The sequence below is a fragment of the Acanthaster planci genome, linkage group LG07, assembly GCF_054643075.1.
Source record: "Acanthaster planci isolate LZ-2023a linkage group LG07, COTS_SCS, whole genome shotgun sequence".
NCBI classification, from domain to species: Eukaryota; Metazoa; Echinodermata; class Asteroidea; order Valvatida; family Acanthasteridae; genus Acanthaster; species Acanthaster planci.
The window spans coordinates 16,388,367-16,411,804 of NC_141783.1; the positions used below are offsets into that span (position 1 = coordinate 16,388,367).

The following is a 23,438-nucleotide window of genomic DNA, read 5'->3' on the forward strand; positions in this document are numbered from 1 at the left end:
CTTGGTCATTAATATCAAGGACATAAGATTCAAAATGAATAACAATGTGGAGAGATATTAAAGCAAGGCGAAAAAACAAAAAACTCCAAAAAACACATAATATAAATAGGAATTGTAAATCAACGAACACATGAATTGGAAGCAATAAGAATGTTGAAGGAATTGAATTACCGATAGAAGATACAAGTAACCATTATATATAATAAAATAAACAATTAGCAAAGTAATTAATCCGTATAATCAGCGTATCTAATTTGACAGTTGAACATGCATGAATTAATGAGGAGGAACCAGGAGGACTGTTAGTCATCAGTTGTGTCGATCCAAATGAGTTAACAGAGTACTTAGAGTAGAACATTACAAATGACAAGACCAGGGCTGGTTTAAATATGCGTAGGATATGGAGAAGGATAGTCTTAGAAGTTTTCAACTCACCTGAATAACAGGCTATGTGACTGTCTAAAATAACGCTCCAGCGGATGCATTTAGACAGCTGGAAGTAATAACTTGTTAGATATCAGCAGATTTCATTTAGGAAAGAGGGCAAAGTTTGGATTGATTAGGGAATTATGTGTTGAAACAAGACGACTAGCATAGAGGGGCCCTCAGTGCAATTAATACCCAAACATTATTGTCATGAACATAAATGTTCATACCGGTACATTACACGTATGGTACCGTACACATACATGTACAACACTGTACTTGATCTTGGTAAACTAACATGCTTGGAACCCATGCTTGGAACCCATGCATGGAACCCATGCTTGGAACCCATGCATGGAACCCATGCTTGGAACCCATGCATGGAACCCATGCTTGGAACCCATGCATGGAACCCATGCTTGGAACCCATGCATGGAACCCATGCATGGAACCCATGCTTGGAACCCATGCATGGAACCCATGCATGGAACCCATGCTTGGAACACATGCTTGGAACCCATGCTTGGAACCCATGCTTGGAACCCATGCTTGGAACCCATGCTTGGAACCCACTTCATGTCCTAATTCTACATGTTGCAGGCCTACAAATTCAATATTCAATTGTGGTATACATGTATTATGCATTCTGCATTGTACAACACATGTACATGTATAACATGGAAAAAATTTGTAAAGAGTCCTCCAGGACTTGTCATTGAAAGAAACAGTTCAATTTACGTGTACATGTACTTCAGTTCTTCTTGTTAAGTTAATTATCCCCCTAGGGTGCACAGTATGTAAAATCATACTGAAATTGGAGGATTTAGGACTATTTGGGCTAACAAAGATGACAACGCCGTACGCAGGATTTGAAATACATGCAGTCCCCCTGTCTGCATAAATGTTCACGCACTGCTAATGACATTCAACAGTCATACACAGAGCAAAGGTCACTTTACATGTAGCCACGTTTGTGTACACAGCCCTTTAAACTGGGGGATTCTCCACATGGTGAACATTACTTGTGTCAACCCAATCCTGGCCCCATCATTTGCAAGCAGCAAGTAGTATAAAATAGTGTTGGCAATGAAACCTGGCAAGCGAGCGTCATTGGGCTCGTCTGATGGTGTGCAAGGCATTGACACAAACCAGGCCAAACCAGGTTACAAGAGTTATTAATAGTCTGCCAATTGGCCAATAGGAGGAGCCATTAGGGGCATAGGGTTGTGTTCCTGCTGTTGATTGGCTGTGCTGGTCTTTGGGCATGACTGTGCAAGCCATTCTACGTCTGTATACGTGTACATGTATGTACATGTTTGTTAGGGGCCGGAAAACTGCACTGCCGATACTGTTGCACATTTTGAATAATTACATATACGTATAGTACATGACTTTGTAGCTTGCATTATTTGCTGACAGTCTTTGTACGTTCACCTATTTTTGTGTTTGAATTACATTCGCAAATTTTGATTTCTTGTCGAGAAAAAACAATTGTGATATTTCATTAGTTCTTACGTTGACGAAAGACTTTGACTTACTACTAAGTGGTTTGTTTTCTTGTCAATTTCATATTTAGGTCATTGATCTTGACAAAACCCCTTGCTGGTTTGTGTTTCTTTTCTTTTTTTTCAAGGAAATGTGACTGAAGTTTTCACATTCGAAGTACGTTATTTACACACTAGAAATTTTTTGAAATAACTATTTTTAAAATATGTGTACATTACTGGAGTGTTAAGATATTTGAAGCATGTTATTTTCGCACTAATAAGGGGCCATCTTTCTTTTTTTTTTTCATCTTTATGAGCACACGGTCTTCTTTTATTTCTTCCTTCCTCCATTAATAGAAGGGTACACACTAAATAAACAAAATTATACCTGTGATGGGTATTGTCAAAATCTCTCATATTCTGTTAAGTGTACCGGTACAGAGCCCTAATCCATTGGATGGCCCGTGCCGGTAAGTTTAATGTGCTGTGAACTGAGCTGAGTGAATATATTATGCAATGTTGTCTGGGTTGGGTTTTTTTTTTTTTGGGTTTTTTTTGGGCTTAGCATTGAATACAAGTGTGCAGTAATAGGAAAAAACTGGTTTTTCCAAGATGAATGAAACGACAGCTACCTGTAAGATTGTTTACATACATGTCATGTGCACATATATTTGCATGTACAGGTAGGCCTACATGTACATGCCTTTGCAAGACTTTCTTTCCATGAATTCACCAGCACCAATTACATGTACTTGTACACTGCTCTTTCCACTGAATGGCCGAATTTTTTACAGAGCACACATTTATGTTTTGCTAAAGTTCTTGCTTGAAGAGGTATTTTTGTACAAGTGTCCAAGTATATTTTTATATGTACATGAAATATTTAACTGTTTACATGTTCGGGTTTTACATATATATTTACTTATTTTTAATATCTTGTTAATTTTTCACCACTGGATGTGGGGGGACAGGTCTGTGACCACAGTGAGTTTTTACTACCTTGTCTCTCCAATGCCCATCTTGTTTGTGATGTATCATTGGCATGAATAGGTAATAATGATAATAGTACACGCATACCGGTACCAAAAACAGAAATGCCCTATGATTAGACCAAAATGCTGACAACACTGGCAAGTCTGTGGCAGGGGCTATTATTAATGTTATCACCACAAGTGCCCACCGAACACCTACTTTGTGATGAAATTGACACTACGGGGTAGTACGGTGGCATAAGCCCCAAGTCAAGCACTACCTTGGGATAATCACTCTGGAGATGTGTAGGACATTATCCCCACTACATCATCAGGGCTGCCATTTCTAGCACCAGTTTGTCTGCAGTGTAGTGGGGTCGGTGTGGTAGAATTGGGCCGAGTACAGTACCTGCTCTGTCTGATCAACACTGTCTAGTCAATGCTGTATTTAATTAAGCACTGATGAGCACTGGTCCTGTTCCTGATGCTACAGTGCGCACCTGTTTGAATTTAAGGCCAGAGGGAACACATATGTTTTTACAGTGTGAGGGTGTGTTTTAGACACGTTTAACCCTTGACCTGTCTCGCAAGTGTCATGGATTGACGAGTGTGAAGGTTGACACTATGTTTACTAGTATGTTTTGTTGTTTCCAAGGACGTCACCTCATCTGTCAGTGCTACATAATGCTCTCCACATTGTCTTAGATGTCAGATACTTCACCTCAGTGTGTTAGTGATTTCATGGTATCATCTCCTTACTGTAAGTGGCACATACATGTAATGTAGACAAATGCATAAACCTGTCTGTCGCAGCCTGGGCACTCTAATTGTTGATCAAATCCTTAAATGTACCTGTAAAGTACCCGTATACATGTACATGTGCAGGTAGACTATTCTACATGTAGGTGCATGGCAAAAACATGACCCAGTTCATAAATGTATCACACTTGCGCAGGTTCTTGCCTTGCCTTCAACTTTAAGTCAGCATTTACTGTGTGTGGAATTGTAGATCATGTGTCGTGGCAAATACGTGTATTTGATTTCTTGCCAGGGCAAAAGATGAGCGACTGCAAAGAATATAATCTTGAAGAGTTACCCAGTTTAGTAAGCAATGTCCGACTAAATGTCCCATTCAGATTTGCTCCCCTTTTTAGCCCTTTGCTCATTGGTAAAATTTCGTATACACAAAATACATGGATGTACACTAAAAAAAAACACAGAAGAGGCTTCCCGTTTGGAATGATCCATTTGATACATGTTCAGTGTACCTTTGCATATATACATGATACATGTACATACGTGTACAAAAAGTGCCTGCTTAAAAATGGAATGCTTATATATTGACTGCCGTAACCGGGAGTGAGATTTGTCAGGATTTTTCCTGATTTCAGGATTTTTCAAACAGTCTTTTAGAATTCGGAATACTTGTATCTGGATTTGACGATGATGGTGTTTTAAGTTATAAAAGTTGATACAGGACACAAGAAAGTTATATTTACAAGGATGCCTTCAGGCAAACACAACAGTATACCATAGAACCTACACCGCTGTGGGGCCGTTAAAACCTCTAGTGAATGTTTCATAGATATGGCAGGTTCCTCAAAATGTGGACCATTAGATAATGTTCCACTTTGGGCGTTCATTTTTCCTGAAGTGAACAGCAGTGAATTAATTCCCAGTGTCTGATGAAATGAGGGAAGTCATAGCTGATATGTGGAACAATGATGACTGTGCCCATCTTTCAACTTAATAGGAGATAATTAATTAGAATCTCGAATGTCAGCACTTTTGATGGACGTGAACAACCTGTTGAAATCCTAGCCAATGAAATTTACCGAGGAGTGATAATCCCCATGGTTATTTTACACAGATTTATATTAAAACCATAATCACAAAATACTTCTCACAATTAATTGGGTCTTGAAGTCGGCAGTCGCGAACGTCATTCGATTCTATCATTAGTGTAAAAAAAATGACTGCAAAAAAACAAACAAAAACAAATCGATGTACAACACAAGCTTTAAAGAAAAGTGCAAAAAAGCACCCCCCAAACCGTAATCCTTTTACCACTGGACCGATCACATGTTCTTCAAGTACATTTCTGAAAGCCGCAGTCCAAAATACCGATCGTGGCGATTTGTGGCTTCCGTCATTCTCTCGTGGTGCCGTTAGAGAAATGTTTCACTGCATCGTGGCCTGTTTGACCTTTGATATCAACCCAGATAGTGCGCCCTCTTTTTCGTTCAATATTCATGAGCCCCTCCACAGAATTGCGACGCTCTGCGATTTTTCTCTTCGGACCAAGGTTTCTTGAAAGAAAATTGGTCATTCTGAATGACACTCGAAAAAATGAGGTCCGAAATACGATTTGTGACAGAAATCTAATGCTCAGAGTTGTTAATTTTAATTTAATTTTCTAGGGGATATCTCCAAAATAAGTGGCAAAATGAACATCGCGCATAGAATTTTCAAGCACTACATGTGACAGCGTTTTCAGCATTCTTGTATGTCATGCATTTTTGTCAAAATTTTCGAACGTCATCAAAATTCTGTTAAATATGATGTTTGCAACGAACATATTGTACTCATTGTACATTTTTGATACAGCCAAACTTAAAGATTATTTTCGGTGGTTGAAAGGTATAAGGCCTGGCAGATATGCTGGTATAGTGAGAGTGATTATAAACGGTAAGAGAATGAAGGCAGCCAAACTCTTCTCATTTTCCGTGAATTTTGTGCCCTTTTTTTGTGGCTTATATTTTTCTAAAGTTGTTTCTTAGGTGCTTTAAAATACATCAGTCAAAAAATATACTGAATTCTCTTCTTGTTGAGAGAAGTTTTGAAATCAAGTCCTCTGGTGTAAACACTTTGACGTAAAACTTGAAATGAATTCAACTCCATTTGATTTGCACTGTTAGCTAACCAAATGTCCACAAAATGTACACATTTTGCCAAATTATCCCCAAATAATCATTTTCATAAATCTTAAGGTGCCATTTTGTATTTTACATGATCAAAGTCACTCTTTTAGAAGTTTTGAAAAAAGACATCCGGAGTTGCATTTTGGTCCATTTTATGAAGAACATGCCATATTCAATTGTTCTCCAATCTCTTCCCTGTATAACAAATCATTTACACACATGCCGGTACAGTAGTTGATGAACACTTTTCGGTTTGAAAAGTGTGTATGACCATAACTTTGTTGTTATCAGCTCGTGGAATTTATCTTGCTTTTCAATTTCCGGATGCTTCAAGCGTGACCTGCCCATCCTCATCATTGGACACCTTTCGTCCCCCCCTTCATTGAAGGAAGTCATGCTCTACATGTAGTTGCCTGGGCCGGGAAGTGCAACTTCCCCTTCAGCCAACCAGCTTCCTGCTACTCGGGGAAACCTAATTTGCTACTGTGAGCAAACCTCACTTTTTAGAGATAACCCTAGGTTCCCTCCCATTCTCTACAACTCCCCCCCCCCCATCCCATGATGACTCTGCTGGATTCTGGTTACTGCCGTGCCCCCTCCGGCTGTTGATATGCAGAGCACACTGGATGCTTTTAGACAAATCTACTCAGAAAAAGTCACCACCTCTGATTCGTTGGTCAGACAATCATTGAATGTCAACTTCAAAGGGTCACAATTGTTGATGTAAGGATTACTATTTTCAGATATTGTTTTCGTAAAATTGAGTTAGGAATTTAGTCACAGTTTTGAATTAAAAGTGTGAAATTTACATTCTGTATACTTAATTTGGAAATGAATTATTTGCTGATATTGTTTCCCATAATCTGATCACCCAAGAATTTGTCTTTTGTCCTAATGTCAGTTAAATTAGGGTGGCAATCTCACCTGTTCAGAAGATGATGTTTCAAAACCTTGATATTTTCTCGCATGACTCTGTCAGGTACTGCTGCATGTAAGTGCCAAGGTTTGGTTTGGAAATTTTTCAAACTTCAGTTCGGGTTTGAACATGTACACACGTGTACGTACAGGTACCTACATGTACAATGCACACTAGTCAGTACTCACTGAGACATCAGAGAGCTCACCACGAACGTGCCGTAGTACTTACATGTATGAAATACATTAATACAATTAAGCAATGAATCTCCTTCCCCATTCCCCATCCACGAGCAACTTCAATTTCAACTTCTTTTTTTTTCTGTAAACTGTTCCCCCAAAGTTTGTACACACGTAGGAGTTACATTTCCAATTTCCATAGAAGGTTACTGTCAGAGGTGTGACATTTTCCGACCGCTGACCAACCGTCTGTTTGGAAAATGCTTGACTCAACAAAATGATCGTAGGATACTTTTGAAAACACAAAAAACAGCACGCTCAAATGGGAGTTCCCCACTTTTCGGGATACAACATCAAATCATATTTCGAGCTAATTATGTTTTGGTTATTTTTCACGAAACAGATTCTACTTCCAAACCATGGCTTTGTATATTCGAAGAAGAACCTTAGTATCAAGTCAGCATTCTTTCCTAGGACAGCGCCCTCGTGGCCGAAGGGGCAATTTACCATCAGACTTTTTTTGAATGGATGATGGCATTTTGTTATTTGAGATATCCGAACAACTTAGAGACATGGCGAAATTTCATTACAGCGTATACATACGTTGACTTAAACCAAACAAAAGGCAAGTTTATTTGGCCACCGCACGCACCAAATCTGGTTGCACATTGGAGCAGTGCTCCGCCCGGCAAAATCGGCTTTTCCTGCAGAGTTGCCTTTGATCCAAAACAAGTCTGACTATAAGCAGAATCCAATCTAAATTCATTTTTCACAGCCATGTATGACTTCTGTGGCCTAACAGTGTTCTCCATGGATACATTTTTGGCAGGGCGGCATGACGTCATCGAGATTGTGATGATGTCATTGGGCGCACTATGACATAATCAGACATGCGTGAAGATTGCAAGTTGAACTTCTTCCAGGGAAAAATAATCAATTCAGTTTCCTCAGATGAGATCACAATGATATCTTTTCTGTTAAAAATTTGTAAGGATTATTCTTACATGACCTTGCACAATCACTATAACAGCAAAGTCCTACATGTGACTTGGCTTGTCATAATGTGTTGCTGCAGTGCCACATGTGTACGCTTGTTTCCAAAGCACTGAATGACCCACATACACCACTTCACAGTATTCGTTAAGTGCATCCTAATAGTGATACTACAAAACATGCCCTACAAAGAGTATGTACCGGTAGTTGGAAGAATTGCCAACACATAATAAGATTCTAGGCCTGTTATTGCTGTTATTGGCCCATTGGCTCTTCCTGTGTATTCATTACCTCATTAATCGGTGATCCAGAGACGAATAATCTGCTGTTTCCAAAGTTTAGTCAACTTCAGTTGAAGATTGCCGAAAAAGCTTGGTTTTTTTTTTCTCCGGACGGTGACATCTGTGCAGTTGCTTGGTTAATGACACCACCTGAATCTTGGTCTGACTGGTTCCCATTCGCGCCAAGACAAAAACATCGCGACAAAGTGTGCATGCTACAGGTACATGTACAAGACATGCAGGCAGCGCAGCAGTAAATGGTGCACGCTTTATGTACACAGTATGGCGGGACCGGCGGCCAGAAAGGCTGATTCAGGGCACCGAGCGGGCAGCACGTAATGGTGCAGATTGTCCTGGCCGTTGGATCTTGGCCATTTCTATTTGTTTTTCATTTCAAAACTTTGGCAGAGTGGTAAGAATTTTGGCAGGGCGGCAAATATTGGCAGGGGCGCCTGAAATTTTGGCGGGGTGGCCCGCCTTGCAAAATCCATTTGTGGAGAACACTGCCTAATATGGAACGCAAGTGCGCAGTTATTGGAGACTGACAAATAATTTTAGTCTGAATATGCATAATCTCTACTGGATGTAGGGAAAATTTAGCTTTGTTATGCAGTGGAAATGCTATACCTTGCATGTTCTCAGTTAATCATTAGTGAAATCTCACCACGTGCATTTTAAAATGGGTACATTGTATGCACACACATGTACCGAGCATGGGTGCAGCATATGCCATCCATTTTTCATTGTGTTTGCTTTTTTATCACGTTTGCTATCAATGCCATGCCATATTAAAGCCGAACATCCGAAGAGACCAGTTTGGTTTGGGAGATACATGTATGTAATACAAAACTGCTTCAAACTGTTGGCTGACTACAGTGACCTGAAATAGTTTGGTTCGGTTCGAAAGTGCCATGTTTGATGATTTTTGGTTGGGTTCGGCGGTTCAGCTGCAGCACTATTGTCACGTACTCCTCGTGTATATGCAATTTCAGTGGAAAAAAGGCTTGTATTAAAGTTGTAAATATAACAGGCAGACATTATTTTCAGCCAACCAGAACTTTCTGTTCCAGGAATGTGCATAGTTTTAGCCTTGTGGTGTCATTTTTGTCAGAGTCATTCTGTAACATATATGTACATGCATTTCCCTGTCCGTAAATTAATCTTGATGAAATTGTAGGTGTACACAAACCACAATTAACACAGCTGGAATGTGCTGTTGTCCCCTGTGTCTTCATGTGTATGCTTGGTTTGCCCTTAATTGACCGTACATTGATATGAGTCGGGCACAGTTTGCTTTGTGTGCTGTGCCCATTGAAGCATTAACTACATGTACATGTACATGTAGGGTACATGTCAGATCACGATGGAGCAAGATGGAGATGTTTGGTTCCTGGTTATAAAGATACCGATACATGTACATGTCCATGTACATAGTGCCATTTTCAGAAATTTCAATGGATTTTGCTGTTGTCAACCCCTCTGCCTAGATGGGTTGTGTAATTTTTCTTCATTCCCTAATATTACCCCTGGTGCTGGGACAAACATGGACATGAATTTTTTAACCCTAACCCCCTAGGCCCTTTTTGCTAGGGACCCTCCTCAATCCTCCAGAATCCTTCAATATGGGGGGTGAAAAAATTGGATTCTCCCTTAATCCTCCAAAATTTCTTGAAAAAGTTACTTGGAGGTGTGCCTACTGCCTCAATCCTTTCAAAATCCTCCGGTAATCCCTGTCATCTTGTTGAGGCAGTGCAAATGGCATTCTTGAGCAGTGCCGTTGATTGAAAAGAAATATCAGGTTGAATTTATGCAAGACTGAGCAAGAACAACACTAGGTCTAACCCTCGACCTTCACTCCTTCTTCAGTCCTTCCTTCATTCATTGCATCCTTCGCAGTCAGCCATGCACTTTTGTCATTCACCCTCAATCCTCCAAAACCACCCGAAGGATTTTGGTGGATTGAGGAAGGTTAGGGTTAATATGTTCTTGGGTTTATCTTATTATTTTTGTGGCATAAATTGAGGCGCTTGTTGGTGTCTAAGGTTAACAGTCGTAAACATTTTTCGAATTAGATTGAATCGATTACATTAGCATTGGATAGAGTATGTACATGTAACATTACCATGTTTGGGTGTTTACTCATTTTGTAGTTTGCTAAAACTCATCCTCTCAAAACTCAAGATGCAGAAAGTGCATGACATTGATACATTGAGTTCTTGCCGAGTGGGCATTGCCCCTCACCCCTTCTTTCCGCACTTTGCCCTAACCAATGAAAACGCAACTTTTTAGCTGAGTGCAGGCTGTAAAAGTAACCACCCTTCCCCAAACATAAAAACCTGGATACTTTCCGTCAGCATTCCTCTAACACCAGTACATGTTTTGACACATGGGAAGGGGTTAAGTTTGATGTATTAATCAGTAGTCCCTTAAAAAATTACGTACTAGATTGGTTGGGGCTGCTGTACACCTGTTATACTCTTTATCGTGTATGCCCTGAATGGAATGTTTTGGGGGAAAGTAGAAATCTGAGACCAATAGAATGTCTGTGTGCAGTTTGTGGGATGAAAAGTGAACTGAAGATGCATGCATGTATGACCCGCTCTGCAGAAAAGGGTTTTCAGTCGCACAATGCCAAAACACGTAATGGCCTATTTTATTTGGAGAGGGCAACATTTCTTCAAAAATGTGATTTTTGTGTTTTTTCCTTTAATACTTTCTATAATATTTATATTTCCAGAATTTGTGACTGCAAACATGGATACTGATGAATAAAGATGAAAAACGGATCATTCAGTAGGAAATCCTACATAGCATTGTGTTTCCAAGTGCTACACTTTATGAGCTTTTTCTTAAAAGGGTTTTAGTGAATCCGAAAATGTGGATATACAAATGTCTATATATCTTCGGTACGCAGGGCACTACAGGGGTCATTCGTGTATCAAATTGTAGCTTTTGATGTACAGAATCCGGCCATATCAGAAATTCAGAGCCTGAATCTGGTGACGTATTACCCATATCACATTATGTACAGTTACCGGTACCTGCAGTGGCTCTTCCCACCCTGATGGTTATATATGCAGAATATTCAGAGGGTGTAACTTTTAGTGCATGTTTATTTTTGCTCATGCTCTGGTGCATGTTCATGTACAGTGCATGCCAAATTGCCATCAGTTGATAGGAAATCGCTGCAAAAATTTCAACAATGACAGATGAAAAATTGAATTTGTACACATGTATCCTAGGATGCCTCCATGTACATGTACAGATGTACCCCCGGTGTGCTGAGCTGTAAAATAGAACAGGGGCTGTGCATGGCACCTATCTTTCTGGTAACTGCTTTTGTTGCGGAAAGATAGCACGAAAGAGTTCACCTGTGTATGGCCAAATCTGACGAGACGTCATTCCAAGGGGCCATTTGCACTCCTGCAGCTGTCTCGACCTGAGCGCGGACACACTGCGGCAGTTGACTACTGTCTGTTGATCAAGGAGGCATTTCATGCGTGCGCACCGCCTGCGTGGCTTCTAATCTTGGTCATCATATTTGTCCATACCTGTAGAACAAAACCTCTAACCAGAAAAAGGGCTGCCGTGCACAACGTATTTAGGATACATATGGTGTTATCCTAGCTTGCGTATTAACGGTACTTGTAGATGTAGCTAAACTTTGCATCTTAACGGTATGTAAATGAGACTATTTGCATTAAATAAAGCAGCGACGCATGTATTAATTGCAGCGTACATGTGCATGAAGTTGGGAGTCTTGTGAAATTTGTACATATGCATACATAATGGTTGCATCCTTTCTAAGCACATGCAAGTTGAGTTGAAAAAAGGTTTATTGTCTCAGTATGCCTCCTTTTCCCAGACCAGATTTAAAATTTTTGTTTCAATTTTGTTTTCATGTTAATGGTAAATATCCAGTATATTTTGACTTTTACTCGTTAGTAGCTTTAAATGCAAATTACAAGTCTTCTGAGTGGGGTGAAAGTGCCTTATTGTACTCAACAAAAGAGTCCAGACATTCCAACTGCCACCTGGAAAAATCTACTTTGGTAAAAAAAAGACCAAAAAAGTGTACATAAATTTTTTCTATTCACTGGACCTACATGACATTCAGTTATCAGTAGTACAGTAGTATTGTGCATTGTGGAACGAACATCAAAATTGGAATACACAAGTGTTTTTAATCATTTCAGCAACAACTTCCCAAAACACAAGTGTGATATGTGTACCTATGCATTATGTTCATGATTTCACGCAACCTCAAAGCCCTGGGGAAAAACCGGACTAGAAATATGTGCATTAGCATAAAGAGGTCAAAGGTCCTGATCCCTGCCCAGTCAGGCAGTCCAGCCCAGCCCGGCCTAGAGCTAGCTGTGTGCTGGCTACATGTATGTACATGTACATGTACATGGACATGTACAGTACTTGTACACTGTATGCTACTATGCACCACCCACTATCTGCTTAGCATTGGTAAACAAGATAATGAGATGCATAGTGCCACGGCTGGCCTGAGCTGGCTGGTATGCACATACATATGCATAGTATGCATGTACATGTACATACTGTACACTGTGCATGTACATTGACCAGCATTTAGCTGTGTCTGCGCTGCTCGAGCAGACATGCTGTAGATCACAGTTCCCTAGCTAAAGAGCAAAATACCAAGTATCTGCAGAAGTGAAGGTAAGTCATGATTATTTTCTTGATTAGGTCATTTCTCATACATGGATTACACTTCTCTGTGGATAGTGTATCAATTCTTGGTCTGGTTTCTTGAATAGTTTTGAGAGAGGTGCATGAAGGCAGTGGGCATGGTACACACACGTACACACAGACACCGCCATTGAGACCGAACACAATCTGACATGACCGCCCAGGCTCAGTACACAATACACTGACGCTGTGTGCATTCTGATTGGTTGAGCACACAGCACTAGGGGCCCTTCATTGCTAGTTTGCTTGTGTGTCTGTGTTGCCAACGGTCTTGTCATGCAGGCATATGTGTACATGTACAGTACAGTACTGTGCATCCATGCACCGCATGTTCATGCACATTTTACATCTACATGGTCTCTGTACAGTGCAAGTACATGTCATACTCATAGACAGGAGTCACAGGGTGGCCAGACGGCATTAGAAGTTGGTCATGGTAATGTCCGATGTGTAGGGCACTGTTTCCTGCCAGAAACTGTCCTACCCTTCACATTTCTACATACATCTCTGCTAACAGGAATTCTTAGATCTCTCCTGTCGATTATGCCAGGGAAAGTACATTGTAAGGTGGGTGAGATCACAATATTGGAGCAGATTCTGAACCCTAAGCACGTATGCAGAGCGCGCATAATTTGACATGTACTGACCAGAGTTAATAACCTAGCCTTTTCCTGGACAGTTTTCAGTTTTCATGGGATGTACCTGTAATATTGTAGTGGGAGACTGTTCGTGTTTGTTTAAACCAACTCTGTTTTGTTTTGTGGAGATTCAAAACACAAGTAGTATAAAATGAATAAGTTCCTGAAAAAAATTTATTCCTGAAGCATTTTTTTTTGTTTTGGCTGCATTGTTTGGTACATTTCAAATTGCAGTAATTTATAATCCCAGCTTTTTGATTTGTGTCCATTTCAATCTATTTACAGAGGTCAACCTTATTTCTTTGAATACTCAAGTACGAGTTACTACATGTAGTATTATATTTTCAATAGTTAAATGAAGTTAGTGAATGTCTGTTTGTTGGGATTTAGCATAAAAAAAGGTTTTTATTGTTGATTGCATTTTAGTGGTGTTGGACAGCTAGCATGGAGGTTATTCGGTTAGAAAGGGACCTTTCATTCCTTTGTATTTGGCAGGATTGCATTTGACGCATTTATATTTAAGTTACATTGAATGTACAGAGTGCTGTACGTGCATACATGAGATTCATATTCCTGAGGTTTGCGACGATTTCCTGTGTTCATACATGCAATCATTTCTAAATATAATTGCTGGGAGCAAAAGCAGATGCTTCAGTCATTTTGTTAGTTCTCTTTTCCTTCTTTTCAACAGTCTTTCAGTTACTTTGTGCAGTGTGTAAATTCATTGTCTGATTTGATGTTTGAAGTGACATTATCAAGAGTCTCCGCTCTGATCAATATCCAGTACACCATATTTGATGCCAAACACTTCACAGATTCACTGTATCATTTCAGGCAGTAAAAAGCCCACGTAACCAACCAGCGTTGTTCCCTTTTTGTGAATACTGTACTTTGTATGGAGTTATGTTGACACAGCGCAACTATTTTTGATGCAGTTGACTGGTGCTTTTTCAAGGGAAATTCAAAGTGCTATTGTGGAGGCGGGTGTTGATTGTTTACCAGTGGAGCTCCAGTGGGGGCTGTACCCAGCCAAGGAGGAAACTGGACAGGAAATAGAAGGCAGTAAAGGAAAAAACTCAAAAACTGGTTGAAGTAAATCCTCAGGCAGGAATTTTTCCAGGGAACTTCTCGGTTCTTTAGAGTTATTTACTGTTGCTCCAAAAAAAAATCATTATGACTTAACTAAGTGATGGGTGTGCAAACTGCACATTGGCTACGGAGCCAAACCATTCAGTTGGTTTCAGAAAGGGACAGGTTTCCCTTTTCTTTTCCGTAACAAGACTATGATGGAGTTAACGTGAATCAAAAGGGAAGACAGGCAACGGTGTACAATATAGGCGATACATGTGTACACGTACGTGTAGCCATGTTTGTTACATATCAGCAGGTTCTTTCCTCAAGGCTTTGATATGCAATGATTACAGTCCAGGCCTCCAAGCTCATGAAGTATTCATGCACAGATGATATAGATGCTGCAGAATCTTTCCTTTGAAGAAGACAAGGAGAAAACGTGCCTGGTGCTTTCCCTCCCCGCTCCCCGGGTTCCATGTATAGTGCATGGTCATTTGGGTACCAGTTTTCAACAGTAGCTGAGAGTAACAAGTGTGAGGATATTATTTTACGAACTGAGATTCATATCGTGGAATTTTTGGGGAAAAATTTGATCATTTTCTTTCGACAGAATGGAAGGTTCCCCTTTACTGAAGGAAAACATTTACAGTATGTATGTACATTCATCAGCGCTTCAAGGAGCAGCGAGTGTCAACCAATCAGAGAATTTAAGCTGTTGCCTTCGGCCCTCAGATCCAGTGGATGAAGAAAAGAGGGGGGATGCATTGCGAGCCAGGGACGTTTTAATCTGGGAATTATGGATGCGGCTGTGGACAGATTAAGAAAACTGGGCCATTGCTCTTGGGAATTCGGTCTCTGTTTGCCTTCTTCCCCATCCCTTTTTATTACGCTTTCGTGTTGGAAGGCGCAGGCTTTCATAAAAACAAAAAACTTGAGAGCGTGAAACTAGTGCAAATATTATTTTGAAGTTCACTGCTCAAAGAATTGACAGAGGCTTTTTTTTTTTTGGAGGACTGGGTGTAATAGCATTAAAGCTCAGTCTTTGTTAAACAAATATTTAGGACAATTAAACATGCCGGTAGCATTACGTGGTTTCCATATGTGCAGAGTCTCTGTAATTGTACATGTCAATTTATGTTAGGGATTTTTCTGCTTCAGCAGGAACCAGATGGATTACGCATAAGGGACCTGTTTCCTCTACATACTGTTAAGTACTGGCCAGGAAGGCAGCTTTCATGTATGTACGGAAAGAAGTACGGAAAGAAGCAAAAACAGTATTTGAAAAGAATGAGTCCCATCAAGTTTGTTGTTCCTGCACTCAGTTTGCACTCAGTGGGTTTTGGTGGGTTCTCAGGAAATTCTGCCCCCAAAATGGAAGCTCTAGTTAGATTATCCCCCGGTATGTGCAAGCATGCAGGTGGACGGTACATGTACATGTGCGTGTTCATATTTCGTTACTTACCACACAGTATTACTACACAATGTTGATAAAATCAGTTGTTTTGGAGGGGGGGTTACTATAAATGGAATTTACAGCTCAGGAAAGAAATCGTTCATTTTAAAAAGGGAAAAACAGCCTCCCCTGCAGCCGAACGCTTCACAAATGCACTTGAAAAGAAAAAAAAGGAAGCTATCTAATGCTTGGAGAATATACATGTACATGTATGTGCATAAATGTATGTTCGCATTCACACAATTGATGTTTCCGTGTTCAATGTCCCCTGCACTATGGATCGGTACTACTGTCTGAAGAGTGCTTACACTGCGGTAAATATTGATCTGTGGTATTGATCCTGGTTTGTAAATTGAGTTAGGAGAGTTTGTGATGCAGCGGGGCAGTACAGATCACCCTGCTGGGGCCCCCCTCCCACCACCATCACCATGTTGCTGTGATAAAACAGCACGAGGAACAAGCCCAGAAACATATGCTGGCAAGCGCTGCGTAGACTCTGCATTTTCAAAATGGCTTTGTTGAGAGAAAAAAATTCTTGGCTGGCATTATCATGTGCTATGATAGTGTGTTCTAGTTGTGTGTATTCAGTAAACTAGCAAATACAATGAATTGGAAAGAAAAAATACTTTCAGACAACTTTCCTTCTAAAAGTTCAGTCCAGAAAAGAAAATAATACTGTTTGGTCTGCTTCCAGTTAACCAACTACCGGTAGTCTGAGCCTTGCAGGCTGAAACTTACCTAACAACCGGAGTATTCTAATATGCGATCAAATTTCACGTCAGATGTTCCAGTAATCAGTTATTGGATCTGACTCGGCCCTACCATCCGACCATGCACATTCATTCTCTGTATTGGTTAGAAACATACAGTGTTGCCATGTCTTTAAGAATTCCGATTGCAGTTAGATGTACCTGACTGGCATGAAAACGATTATTTCAGCGTGCCTCCTGCCCGTCGGTGTTATTGAGGGGGATAGTCATGATGCTGCTGTGCGCCACTGAATGGAAAGGGGGAGGGGAGGAATGGAATGGAAGTTTTTTCACCTTGGCCATGCTAAATTGCCATCCCCACTGAAGGGGGATGGATGTGAAGACGCCCAGGGGCAACCTAGATGAGCAGGTCCAACAATGAAAACATCGCTGCATCAATGCTTTATCCCCTGAATTAGTAACAGCAGGGCAGCAGTGTGGCCGTTGTGTTTGTTTGCTTCCTTTTTTTTTTTCTTTTTTTTTTTCCATTTGTTGCCCTCCTTTGCTGACTTTTGCCACCGCGCCAGAAAGAGGAATTGGTCACGGGGCTTTGGGGCTATTAGTGGAGATATTCTCAGTCCTGACCCCTTTTCCACACTTTGCCGGGAGCAGCAGAAAGGATATGGAGTGACCCTGTTCGTTTTTGCAGTATCATCTGTGTACGATGTACCCTTGAGGGAGCTGAGACGAAGAGTTTTTTGGAGTACATGTGTAAATGTCTGGAAGGGTGCAGTTACAGTATATGTGAATAGCCCGTATAGGGGGTGTGTAAATCGCTGCTTTTAATATTATGCTATATTGTAATGCTAATCTGTAAATAAATTATGTAAATCCGTTATGGAGCAGAGCATAAGCAAAGATCCTTTCGTCTGTACCCGCCCCCAGCTGAATTGCACCCCCAATTGGCAAAAGAAAGACATGTGGTTACAAGCGGGTTCTTGCACGCGTTCTGCGTGTACGCAAAGACCACACATGCCATAATAAATTATTTACGCGTACTCGCCATGCTCTGTGTCAAATGCGCATATGCTTGCATGCCTCATGGCATGCCTGTGCGGCGAGTACCAAAAAAACACGCCCTCTTTTGTTCCGCTCGGAGGGGATAGTACATACTTCTATTTTTTGCCACCCGTTTTCAATGCAGTCGAAAAAGCTTGACATCGTGGCTGTTCTACAGATAACTGATAATCCTTCAAATGTTCCCTGACTTTTGCAAAATGTGGAGTGGGTGATTTGCTCTCTGAATCTTTTAGGAATCTGAATGTACATGTTAATGTCACAGCCTATTGTCTAATTCGTAGAGCCAATGATTTTCCGTTTTCAAAAATGGGTATTTTCCGTTTTGCCGAATCCCAAATTCCACTTCAGAAATTCAAATTCCATTCCATGCCTTAGTAAGCATGAAATAGAAGAGCAAGTTGTAAACTATGCGTGGAAACCATTTACCCAACCATACTCCCCCCCCAAAAAAAGAAAGGAAAATAAAAGAAACAAATATTGTTTGGAAATACTCTGCAATGTTGCCAACTTTTTTATGATTTTCTGTAGTGGAAATTTCAGCACTTTGCTGAAAGTTTTCTTTACTTTTTAAGCCGTTCTTAGTGGGAAATTTTGCAAGTTCCGTTTCAAGCAGTGGATTCCGTTTTCAAGTGTTGATTCCGCAAATTCTGTCCGTTTTCCGTAATCGCAGAAAATCATTGGCTCTAAATTTGTACTCCAATAAAAATCTACTCTTCTTTGTCTGTGAACACCTTGTCCAAGATTGGTTGCACAAGATTTTCAAGTGATGAACCTGTAGATGTGGCATTTCACTCAGCAGGAATGCTCTTGCCTTTCAACCAATGTCAGTGTGCGATGAGGCATGGAAATTGGTTCTTAGTCCCCGATGATATACATGTAGCGAGAAGACAAGACAACCTTGGACAGGAGCAAGAAGGAAAAAAAAAAAAATTATTGCTATCAGTGTTGCCATGGAAACTTGGCCCACCAGTGGTTAATTTGCCCAATTGTCTGTTGCTTTCCACTTAGCCTGGCTAGCAGATTGTGGAAGTAAACATCTACTTGTATATACATTGTATTTTGTCAGTTCTGTCAGCACCTGGTACGTGTCAGGGCAACCAGCTTTTCTTTAGAAGCTTTGAGATGAAAGATTATATTTTTCCTCTGGAAAAGAAAATTAGTATTTTTGTCGTCCATGACAATAGGAACGTTACATCTGAGACTTCTTGTGGCTGTGTGCTTCACAGCACTGTCCTCGTTAGTCTTCATCGTCATGGAAACATGGTGATGATGGTGACGTTGGCTTTTGTTGTCTGCAGTACCCTGGCTGGGATTCTAACAAATTAATCAGCAATGGATTCCTGAAGAAATTTTCAAGGGCTGTGTTTTGTACCGGCCCACTTCCATCAACTACATGTTCCTGTCAAGCGGTTATGTTTGCTATTTAGTTTATCCTAAAAGTTGTGAAGCTACCGCTCAGGATTGATCTCTGATGCATGCTGTGGCAAATCTCAGTTAATTTGCAACTACATAACCTACGGTAGGTTTTGTGCACAAAATATTGGGCACCAAGGACGATGTTCGGTACAGCCAAATGTTCGGTATAGCGGTGTTTGGTATAGCAACGTTCCACTGTACGTGTACTGTGCATGTACATGTACCGTGCACATGTACTATTGAAAGGCGCACATGGGTATATTACTTTGGCACCTTTCTGGTGTCGATTTGGTTTCCCTGAAGGCAAGACACAGTCACATTTTAATGATGGCTTTGGCTCATTTACGGCTTGTTTCCAGTATCCCACAGGTCTACCAGTTGTTATGGCGTTGTCATTTTTTGGTGAAGACCCCCTACTGTCAAAAGGTCAACTCGACCTACATGTGCTATAGAAAAACGGTGCATACATGTACTCATCCCCATGCTCCTGTCTCGGATGTCCAAATTGTCCATCACACACCTTTAATATTGTCAGTTCTTGCCACAAGGATAACTTTAATCAAGAGAAGGATTTGTTTTCCCACTGTCCGGTACTTCATGTTGGTCTGAAAGGCAACAGTGCTGCCACTCTGTGAATTGAATTCTGATTGCATTTCTTAGTGACCTTATCCCCAGGGCTAGTTGTCAGTGTAGTAGTAGCTGTTTGTCATTTGTAAAAGAGGATTGTCTGGAAAGAGGAGGTTGTAGATTCAACTGAAGTGGAAAGGTTACAGATAGCTTAGGTTTATTGCATTCTGGTTCGTCATTAATCTGTAATATATCCTGGGGGCTGGAATCGAAGGGGAGAAAAATCTGTTTCTCCGCAGGAGTTAGTGGCTCAACACTATCCAGGGCTAGAGGGTGTCCTCCCCTCCCTTTCTCCATGGGCCAACGTCAAAGAGCTGCTGAGCAAGGAAAATATTTGCTTAATACTAGAAACAGGTTACCTGCAAATATATCATGGTATGTGGATTGTGCTCTGCCAAATTTTGCTAGGCGCGTCAATTGGGTCAGCAAGATTTTCTGTGAAGTAATTCTGTGAAATACTGGTAGGGCCCTGCTGTACATGTGAGTGTTCAAAATTTCAAATCTAAAAAGAGAAATACTTAGTAGTGACCTTTTGGTATTTTAGGGGTTGAGCTTTGTGAAAAAAAACAAGAACGAACAACTGGACCGCAGTGCCAGTCCCTCGTAAAATGTACTGTACTGGAACACGTTATAAGACCAACAAAGTGGAAAACATTATTTTGATCTCGAAAGTCATATGAACATGAATGTCATACACATGCCTGTATGTGACCCGTTTTCTCAAAGAAAATGAAACTCAGACCATATCTTTTTTATGAAAAGTTCTGAATAATTCCCAGGTAATTATTTGAGGAAAAACACTTTACTTCCAACATCAAAATCGCTGGCCATGGCCAACTGGCGTAGCGGATATTTTAAATTTTTGGGATGTTCTGTCGGGGGGGGGGGTTTCCTTTGCACACCGCATGTAAGAAAGTTCTGGAGATAGTGGATTTCAATTGACCTTGGTCCACCAGTGACCCAGCATATGTATTGAATCCTGGCTTCAGTCTGTACAGCTGTACGCGGGTAAGTAACGCCAAGATTGAGTTTGCAAGTGGATGTACACTACACTAGGAAAATAAACACCCATTGTCCATGGCAGCCCCTCCATCCTCAGCTAGGACATGTAGGTGCATGTAAATGCATCTCATTTGAATAACTGTACCAGTGCAGGTACATGTATCCCTTGCATTTTCATGATAAAGCTCCAGGGAAGAGATAGGGTGCCGAAAAATCAATAAGGCAGGGACCCAGTTGTGGTTGGCTGTGCAATGATTTAATACCGGCTATTGATCAGTTGGATGGTCCTGCAGGCTTGCATATGTTTTTGTGCTGTTGGGGGAACAGGACAGTCAGTGAGCAGACTGGATTGGATGAATGCTAAGTGCCTTGACATGGTACGTCAATAAGCCTCTACATTACATGGCCGCCTACATATGTACGGGTGTACTGAGTGCCGTCTGCCCTGGGAGTGTGCAGAACATATGGATTGGCCAAGAATGGACAAGGCTGTGTGCACATGCAGGTAGGTGGAGAGTCCACACTGGCTTGAATTGTGGTTTTGTGGGTTGTCTCAGTCAGCTGTGACAGGGGTTGAAATATGTGGCCAGGATTCCTGGGGACATGCTTGTGGTCTAGGTAGGTGACTGCACTATGTATTTTTGGACATGAGAGTACTGTGTGTAAGAGCCTGGTTGTGTTTGCTTAGATTGTGATGTTTAACTCTGATGTGTTCCTGTGCTGTTAATGTTTAATGAGGACCTGACTGTACAAGGATATTGGCGATGGGGTTGACATTGTGAATAGCCTGTGACTCTGCCATGTGTAATTGTTTGTATTGCTGTCTTAATATTATTGGGGTTTTTGTATTGTGAAGTGGTTCTGCTCAAGCTGGAAAATGTTTTGCCGAATGGGATGAGCTCAAGAGTAGATCTTTGTGAGTGATCACGGTTTTGCATGACAGTTTGCGTAGCTTCCCAGAGCTCTTTACCAGCTTACCAGGACCATGGTTTGATGATTTATGGCCCGTCAAATAAGGGAAGGCCACTGTTGTTGGACCATGAAGCAAAGGAAGAGACGAAAACTAATCGGAATGATTGAAGTGAGATCCCTGCCCCCTAGTTGATGGCGTATTTACCATGACAGGAAGAAATGGGAAGATTTCCACTTCCTATTCCACCAGCCACCGATCATATGTTGACGGTTTTGACATTTACTAAAAATGAATTCAGCAAATCTGCCATTGTTTACTGCATCCGTTGATTTGCATACTTGATTTTAATTGATGGCCATTTGAACGCTCCCTGCCTTGTAGCATATTGGTTCTGTGGGATTGTATTTTGTAGAACCAGATAGCCTTATCTACGAGGTGACTCAAAATCATGGAGCTGGTCGGTGTATGTTATCTGCATCATGCAATTTTTCATGCCAGGTTTCATTTTCTTAATAAGTGCCTGCACTTTTATCTTTGTTTCATTTTCTGCACCAGTAAAGACCAGTAAAATTGTATTTATTTTTTTTTTTAGAATTTGAAGTGAAAGTAAAATGGGCATATATGTGCTGGTTTTGTACACCGTGTACACATGGTTTCCTGTGTCTATCTTTGACATGGTTAAAAACAGAGACGCGGAGTAAGGTCAAATCCATAATGCATTTACATTTAGGTACAGATAAAATCGGTACTACTGACCTTTGAATTCTAAATTACTATTCTCTCTGTTGGGGGATTTACATAAGAACGGTCAGTCAGGTATTTTGTGTGGATCAGGGCCAGAATTGGCCAAAGGTACATGCAAAACCCCGGAACACAAATAGCCACGGGTCAGCATTGTGTTAAAACAAAAAGAAACTTGTGCATGTAACCCGCCCAGGTCAGAGTAGTAAATATCTGTGTCCCCAGCAAAATCATATTTCATGACTGTCTTGAGAAAAAAAGATCATTTGGTACATACATACATGTACACTAAGGGTCTTTTTTGAATGTCTCAAGTGCTGTAGCTGTTAAAAGGGGAAAAAAAAACCTAAGCAAATGACCGTACCTTTCCACGTCATTACATATTCCCCTCCTTTCCTTTTTATACCTTGTACTGTACATGTGCATGTATATGTAGGGCCTACTTACATGTACCAGTATCAGTACAGGAAATGCCATTATGGGTATGGCTAGATTTGTTGGAGCACCACCTCCTGATTTCAGGAGTGCTGTCAGATACATGTACATACATGTACATGCTGTGTACTTGGGACTGTGCATAATTATGTACATGTACTGTACATGTACTAGTGTACAGGTATTGTGCGTGTGTATTGGAGGTCACCTCTCCTGCGTTCGTCAGTGTGTGTTCCTTCGTGTACATGTAGTACTGGTATCACTATAATGCTTGTTGGCCGGATTTGTGAATTTCTAAAGGAGTTATTTATAGCAGCCTCCTTGCTGTATTTTCCATGAGAAAAAAAAAGTAGGCACATTGCAATGAGACAGTTAAGTGAGTATGTGTCGAACAGTTTTCAAACCCCCCCCCAAAAAAACCAGGATCGAGATCTGTGTAATTGTTAATACATGAAGCAGATAATTGCACATTGCGAGAAT

The 23,438-nt window shown here is 40.8% G+C and overlaps 1 protein-coding gene across 8 annotated transcripts in view; it reads left to right on the top strand.

Moving 5' to 3' along the window:
* The window catches only part of LOC110980267 (uncharacterized), a 72,645-nt gene that overhangs the window by 16,681 nt on the left and 32,526 nt on the right, over positions 1-23,438 (top strand). Inside the window, exon 1 of one of the 8 annotated variants that reach the window (XM_087139349.1) lies at positions 2,468-3,644. The exons of 5 other annotated variants lie outside the window; for them this stretch is intronic. The gene's annotated coding sequence lies outside the window, so the exon portion shown is untranslated. Of the gene's footprint in view, positions 1-2,467; positions 3,645-12,722; positions 12,864-12,901; positions 13,461-23,438 lie in introns of those variants that run through there. 2 more of the 8 variants (XM_022236799.2, XM_022236803.2) reach the window with 2 other exon arrangements.